The sequence below is a fragment of the Pinus tabuliformis genome, chromosome 3_2 (genome assembly GCF_031772625.1).
Source record: "Pinus tabuliformis cultivar Carrire ecotype Pingquan chromosome 3_2, CPIR1, whole genome shotgun sequence".
Classification (NCBI taxonomy): Eukaryota; Viridiplantae; Streptophyta; class Pinopsida; order Pinales; family Pinaceae; genus Pinus; species Pinus tabuliformis.
In genome coordinates this window covers 806,429,461-806,437,876 of record NC_142302.1, presented here as the reverse complement: position 1 = coordinate 806,437,876, position 8,416 = coordinate 806,429,461, and the positions used below count along the sequence as shown (strand labels likewise).

Genomic DNA, 8,416 nt, shown 5'->3' with positions numbered 1-8,416 from the left:
GTCTTTATGAACTATACTATTGAATTTCACTCAATTATTTTGTCTAGTGTTTGCAATCTATGATCTAAAGAAAATGTGAAGTGCCTATTTGATATGCGACCTCAATTGGAGGCACAATTTGCTCGAGTATAGCAAACTCCAAGCTCTAATCTATTCACACATACTTATCTATTTTGAAGGATAAATTTTCGAATTGATTTTCCATGGAACTAGTCCCATGTCAGGTGAGAAGAAAGCTATATATAAAACCAAACCACGAACAACAAGCCAACCATAGCTAATTGCACCCACATCATTGTACCAAGAGAGAAAATGATGAGAATAGTATTTCTCGGGTGTTGGCCCTTTTATTAATGAGGTCTAAGGGCATTAGTTCTGTCGAAGCCCCCAATACGATACCCAACCTTATCCTTTTTTCCACATGACATATGGGTTGGTTGAACCCAAGTGAAAATGGGACCCTGGTAGGGAAGGACTCGTACTCTGTTTAACTCAACACTAACCTGAGGCCCTATTGGCTATAGAAAGCTACTAAAATAATTAATTTTAAATCCTCTATGATCTTTAAAGCCTTAGCACTTCCAATAGTACTCGTGCTAAGAAGGATTGAAATTCGAAATAGTTTAGGGACAACAATGCCTTTTTAATTAGTGTGATTCATTCCCTCTACAAGGAAGGAAAATTATAAGAGGAGGCTACAGATATATTAATAGACATGCAATCATGGTGTTTCTCTCCCAATGTTATTACGTATAATACACTCATTTATGGTCACTACAAGAAGTGTATAATTCGAAAAATGTATAAAGAAAAAGAGCTTCTTAACGAAATGTTGGTGAAGGGATCATTTCCTACCCAGGTTACTTACAACACTCCCATTGACGGTTACTGTAAGGAAGGAGATGGGGTTGTTGCTTTCAAGATGCCTTAGAAATTTAAGGAAAATGGAATTTTTCCCAATGTTGTCACTTATAATGCACTAATCTGTGGACTGTGCAATGAGGATAAGACCGAAGAAGCTTTTAACTTGCATGGTGAAATGCAAGAAAAGGGTATGGTACCTAGAATTATTACTTACAATGCACTCATTAATGGACTTTGCAAACATTGGCAGACAATAAAAGGGGAAGAAATATTAGATGAAATCCTGAGAAAAGGTTTGGTTCCCAACTCTATCACATACAACATACTAATTGATGGACACTGCAAAAAAGGTGAAATGCAATAGGATTTTCAGTTGCTGGAAAGTATGATTAAGAAAGGTATCCATGCCAATGTCTCCACATACAATTTCCTCATGAATGGCTTTTGTAAGATAAGAAAGATGAAAGAGACTGAGATACTCATTGATGAAAGGATATAGAAAAATGTCAAAGCTGATGTTATTACATATAATATATTGATCATTGCCTTGTGTCAGCAAGGAAGAACCCCAAAGGCGAACAAGCTCTTGAATGAGATGTTGGAAGTTGGGCCAGCTCCACATTATGTGACCTATACTACTTTGATGAATGGTTTCAAATATGTGAGGAAGGTGATATTAAGTCATCTTTGAGATTGCATAAGGAAAGGGAAAAAAGAGGTCAATGGGCTAACATTGCAACATATAATGTACTCATCAAGGGGTTGTGCAGAAAGGGAAAATTACATGATGCTAACAAACTTTTGAATGAGATACCGGAGAAGGGTATGACCCCTAATCATGTCACCTACAATGTAGTTCGGGAAGAAATGACTGAGAAAGGTTTTGTTCTTGACATTGAAGGGAATTTTACTTTGTATTGTCTTTAACAAAATAGAGAACAATTAAGGTTCTTGCTGTCAGTGTAATCTGAGGCATAAAAGAAGTTTCTTTATGACTATGCATTTATGAGGTAACTATTTCAATGGACTTTGAAGGAACTTAAATGCATCCAGTGAAAACAAGAACTATATTATGAGTGAACAACAATGATGAAAGAGAAGATTTTGGCTTTAAATTGTACGATGTCACATACATGGAAACTTTGCTATGGTAGATTGCACGGTGATGCTATAAAATAACTTAGCTACTCTGTTTTGGTAGTTATTGTAGGGTATGTCTTCGAGGGAGCCTTTCTATTTCAATTTTCCCCTTAATGTCTCTTCCATGTCATGTGTAAAATTTTGATTTTCCAAGGTCTTTTCCCACAAAAGAATCAACAGATGGCTATGTTGACTTGGTTTTTTCATTAGGATAACTTCTTATCTATAATTGTTGTTGATTATATTTAAGAAAAATACCCTCTCAAGTATTTGATTTTGAAAACTAATTTTGATGTTTATATTATATCGGAGGGGGCAGGTTAGGGTTTCGAAGGTCGAACACACTGGTGGAGATCTCGAGGAAGGAAAAAACATGGAGACACTTAGCTGAAGGTTGAAGGAAGTAATTTTTGTTTTTGAAGAAATATATGTGAAATGCTTTAAGATTTTTTTAGTGGTCCCATGGAGGATATTTGATACAACAAACAACAACTCTTAAGTTTGGTATTTGATTTTGGGTGATGGAATTCACTTTTTGGCACTAGGGTTTCACAGTATTTGTCTCATTTGCAGATGAAATTTGTTTAAGACCTAGAGCATATTTTTTCATGTGTTGATATGAAATTTGTGACAAACAAATTGGAGATAAGTTCTTAAATGGCAATGGATAGTTTATGATTTTCTGAGGACAAATAGGACTACAACCTAGTGAATCCCTTTGGGAAATTGAAATCTTGGGTTTTGTCTCTTTTGCTTGGATTTTGTTTCATTGGTATTTTATTTTCTCTTGCATGTTGAAGATGTATGTTCCAATGGTTTAATATTGGATCTTTGAAATCATTTTGACAATATAGCATAACCCTAGAGCTCGACCAAAGACTTTCTGAACTATACTATTGAATTTTGTTTGATTATTCTGTAGTGTTTGCAATTTATGATCTGAAGCAATGTTGAAGTTTCTATTTGAGATGCGATCTCAGTTGGAGGCATAGTTTGCTCCAGTATAGCGAACTCCAAGATCTAATTTATCTACACATACTTCTATATTTTGAAGGATAAATTTTGGAATTGATTTTCCATGGAACTGGTCCCATGCTAGGTGAGAAGAAATATATATATATATAACCAAACCATGAACAACAAGCCAACCATAGATAATTGGACCCACATCATTGTACCAAGAGTGAAAATGATGGGAATAGTATTTTGCAGGTGTTGACCTTTTTATTAATGAGGTCTTAGGGCATTAGTTCCACCAAATCCAAGAATACAGTGCCCAACCTTCTCCTTTTTCCAAAATGACATATGGGATGGGAAAAACCAAGTGAAAATGGGACCCTATTACGGAAGGCCTCATACTCCATTGAACTCAACAGGAAACCGAGGCCATTTTGGCAATATAGAGCTACTAAAATAATCAATTTTAAACCTTATATGATATTTAAAACCCTAGAACTAGCAACAATACCCCTTCTAAGAATGCTTAAAATTCAAAATAGTTTAGGGACAACAATGACTTTTTTATTAGTGTGATTCATGCCCTCTACAAGGAAGGAAAATTTTAGAAGGAGGCTACTAATCTATTAACAAACATGCAATCATGCAGTTTCTCTCCCAATGTTATTACATATAATACACTAATTGATGGTCACTGCAAGAAGGGTATAACTGGAAAAATATATAAAGAAAAAGAGATTCTTAACGAAATGTTGGCGAAGGGATTAATTCCTACTCGGATTACTTACAACACTCTCATTGATGGTTACTGCAAGGAAGGAGACGGGGTTGATGCATTCAAGATGCTTGAGAAAATGAAGCAAAATGGCGTTTTGCCCAATATTGTCACTTATAATGCACTAATATGTGGATTGTGCAACGAGGATAAGACCAAAGAAGCTTTTAACTTGCATGGTGAATGAAAGAAAAAAGTGTGGTAACTATCATTATTACTTACAATGCACTCATTAATGGACTTTACAAAAATGGGAAAACAATAAAAAGGGAAGAAATCTTAGATGAAATCACGAGAAAAAGTTTTGGTTCCCAACTTTGTCACATACAACACACTAATTGATGGATACTGCAAAAAAGGTGAAATGCAAGAGGCTTTTCGGTTGCTGGAAAGTATGATTAAGAAAGGTATTCATGCCAATGTCTCCACATACAATTCCCTCATGAATGGATTTTGCAAGATAAGAAAGATGAAAGAGACTAAGAAATTCATTGATTAAATGGTAGAGAAAAATGTCAAAGTTGATTATATTACATATAATATATTTATCAGTGCCTTGTGCTAGCAAGGAAGAACCCTAAAGGCTAACAATCTCTTGAATGAGATGTTCGAAGTTGGACTAGCTCCAAACTAGATGACCTATAATACTTTGATCAATGGTTTCTGTGAGGAAGGTGATATTAAGTTAGCTTTGAGACTACACAAGGAAATGGAAAAAATAGGTATATGGGCTAACATTGCAACATATAATGTATGCATCAAGGGGATGTGCAGAAAGGGAAAAGTGCGGGATGTTAATGAAATTCTGAATGAGATGCTGGAGAAGGGTATGACCCCTAATCACATCACCTACAATGTAGTTTGGGAAGAAATGATTGAGAAAAGTTTTGTTCCTGACATTGAAGAGAATTTTACATGATATTGTCTTTAACAACATAGAAAACAATTGAGGTTCTTGATGTCAGTGTAATCTGAGGCATGCGTGCAGTTTCTCTGTGACTATGCAATTATGAGGTAACTATTTCAATGGGCTTTGAAGGAAATTCAATGCATCCAATGAAAACAAGAACTAGATTTTGAGTGAACAACAATGATGAAAGGGAATATTTTGGATTTAAATGGTATGATGTCACATACATGGAAACTTTGTTTGGTAGATTGCAGGGCATTGTTGTAAAACAACTTAGATACTCTGTTTTGGTAGTTATTACAAGGCAACATTTTCAAGGAGATTTTCTATTTCAATTTTCCCCTTAATGTTTCTTCCATGTCATGTGTAAAATGTTGATTTTACAAGGTATTTTCCCACAAAAAATCAACAAATGGCTATGCTGACTTGGATTTTTCATTAGGATAACTTCTTATCTATAATTGTTATTGATTATATTTAAGAAAATTACCCTCTCAAGTATTTGATTTTGAAAACTAATTTGGATGTTTATATTATATCGGAGGGGGCAAGGCCTAGTTTCTGAGGTCGAAGACATTGGTGGAGATCTCAAGGAAGGAAGAAAACATGGAGACACTTGGTTGAAGGTTGAAGTTTGAAGGATGTTTCCAATAACTTTTTCTTTTCTGAAGAAATATATGTGAAATTCTTTAATATTTTTTAGCGGCCCCATGGAGAATAGTAGATACAATGAACAACTTTCATGTTTGGTATTTGATTTTGGGTGATGGAATTCACTTTTTGGCACCGATGTTTCACAGTATTTGTCTCATTTGCAGGTGATGTTTGTCTAAGGCCTGGAGTATATTTTTTCTTGTGTTGATCTAAAATTTGTGACAAATAGATTGGGGATAAGTTCTTAAATGGCAATGGATAGTTTATGATTTTCTGAGGACAAACATGACTGTAGCCTAGTGAATCCTTTTAAGAAATTAAAGTCTTGGGTTCTATCTATTTTTCTTGGATTTGGTTTCGTTGGTATTTTCTTTTCTCTTGTAGCTTGAAGATGTTTGTTGCAAGGGCTTAATATTGGATCTCTAAAATCGTTTTAACAATAGTGTATACCCCTGGAGCTCAACCAAAGACTTTTTAAACTATACTATTGAATTTCGATGGATCATTTTGTAGCCTTTGTAATATCTGATTTAAAGCAACGTTTAAGTGCCTATTTGAGATGCAATCTCAGTTGGAGGCACATTTTTCTCTAGTATAGCAAACTACAAGCTCTAATTTATCCATTGCACTAGCTCCTTTACTATTAAGGATCGATTTTTTAAATATTATCGAGCTTTGAATCCTTGCTAAAATTTTCTTGGTTCAGTTCACCTAACTTATGTGATGTTTGAAGAATTTTGGACATTTGAGCAAATGAATTCTGCTCTAACCCTGTGGAAGAAGCTAACCAAAAATTAGGCCTATTGTTTGTAGCTTTCCAACATCCTATATAAAGTACAAATCTGCCTAAAATATCTCTGTTTTCTGGCCTATGTTCTATTCAGACACTTGTATTACACCTTTCAGTAGATCCTTAACATTTGACAAGACCTTGGTCTGCAACCTAATGGAGCTTTGAGAGGAGGATCAAATTAATTTCAACATCTAGTATCTAAGCAAGAAGAAGGGTTAAATGTTATAGTTCTGGGTTGTTAACTATTGTGAGAGTTTGTGTTGATGGGTCATGATGGGATTTGTTGGTGGACTACTATTTGTTGTTGATTGTGTGACAATCACCTCTATATGACTTGATGACTGTGTTTGAGTGTATAGAACTGTAGCATCACTCCTTGTTACTATATAATTTGTTTTTTATAGTGCTACTGAAATTCTTGTATTCTGAAATCTATACATTCTTAAAGTCGTATGGTTTGATGATGATTTGTGGAGTATGGTACCCAAATGAGACTTTTATTCTTCCTGTGATAAAGTGTTTGTTACACTAAAAAATGTCACCTTGACTACTTACAGTTAGTATGGCTCAAATCAACAGTCATGCTACCCTCTTAGGCAAGTCTCATGCCTCTGTTATCCATCTCAAACTCAAAGAAGAGAGAAAGTCTTGTAAAAACTATGTTTATCTCTGGGGTCGCAGGTTCTCTCAAGCCTTACCTGCGGGGACGCTGACCATGTTCATAAAATCTGCGTCCATGGACGCTCTGTATGTTAAGGGACAGGTGCGTCCTTCTGTAAAAGGCAAAATGCGCAAGTTTCATCTTAAAAAAGTTACTTGTGGTTACTTCTAGAACATTCTAGAGGTCGGTTTGATGAAATGGATGCGCCTCCAGTTGGTTCATGTATCTCTATTAAGGGGGAACTTATCCCATCAATAAGGGAGCTATCCCACCCAAAGAGGGGGATGATCCCATTGATAGTGGACCTGAATAACCTCTTTACAGCACTATAAATAAAGGCATTGAGCCAGAAGGAGAGGAGGTTGGAGCTATACATTTTCTTTGGGTAAATGCTGCAGGATTTAGGTCTTCCATTAGAGCCTTTGTGAGGAGAGATTGTCTTCACTTGATTCTACTTGGGAGAGGGTGAGCTTTGTCAAAGTAGAGGAAAACCCTTGATGGACCCTGGGAGGAACTTGCACAACACCAAGGCCAGGTTGTAAGAGTTTCTTTGTTTCGTTATTAATACAAACTGGTTTATTTTTCTCAATAGCTTGTGTTAATGAGTTATTTCATGTGTTCCTTGGTCTGCATGTTGAATATATGTTTTATTATATGAAATGCAAGTGCTTGGTAATTGTTTGATTGTTTGTGGTTGCAGGAATTGACTTGAAGGAGGAGCTCATCCGGATCGTCAAGAACGAACTTCAACAACAGCGTTTTGGAATAATGTAAGCCTAAACACTTGTAGTTTTCATATTGTAAAAGGTGTATTTAGAGAAAGATCACTCCATTTTGTCTTGTTTGTCATTAGAATGTCTTAGACTTCTAGGAAGGTCAGCTGTGTCCGCACCCTTGACCAATTCCGTGTGACAAATTGGCGACTCCGCTGGGGAATCCATTAATGAGAGAGTCTTTTCCTTTATATGAACTTTGCTTTGAGAAAATCATTTTTATTTTCTGGTTTTTGACTGTGAGAATTAGTATTTGGGTGGCTTAGCTTTAGATTTAGTTAGATTTGGTTTTTGTTCATTTTTCCAGAGAGACGCACCCTCTGAGTTCTGCACAGTGCGTCTTTGGACGCGCTGTTGCCATCTGCACAGAGCGGGCCCGCGCCTGTTTTAACGGGTTGCCTGCGTCTTCCTGTAAACTTTAAGAAAATTCCATTTTTGCTTTAAATTGCTTTTAGATTTTGATTTTCCTTAGTGTTTCCTGCCCAGATCCTTTAGTACCCTGTCAAGAATTTTCACCTGAACTTGTTTTGTGAGCTTTGAGTGTTTTAGTGGATTTCAACGAAGTTTAGGCCTAGGGTTTGATTTTTGAATAGGTCTTGTAGTGACTTTGATAGTAGAAAGTTGTCCAACCTTAGATCTCTCTGGTTAGTCAACCTTCTTAGAGGTCGGACCTGTCGTAAAGTCTCCTTGTGTGAGCAACTTGCCATTTGAGTTGTTTTGGGTCAAATTTTGATTTGCTTGTTTATAAAGTATTGATTTCCATTTTACAAAAAGAACAAAAAGATTAGAATTTTGTTTTGGCTAGTTTTTGGTTATGCAATAAGCTAGTCCTTGATTTGATTGTGATCAAGTAAAACACCTTAGAATAATCATTGTTAGTTTTGGCCTC

General features: G+C 35.8%; 1 pseudogene; it reads left to right on the top strand.

Moving 5' to 3' along the window:
• The first annotated feature begins 1,039 nt into the window (after positions 1–1,039).
• LOC149183049 (uncharacterized) lies at positions 1,040–4,655 on the top strand (annotated as a pseudogene).
• Positions 4,656–8,416: the final 3,761 nt, after the last annotated feature.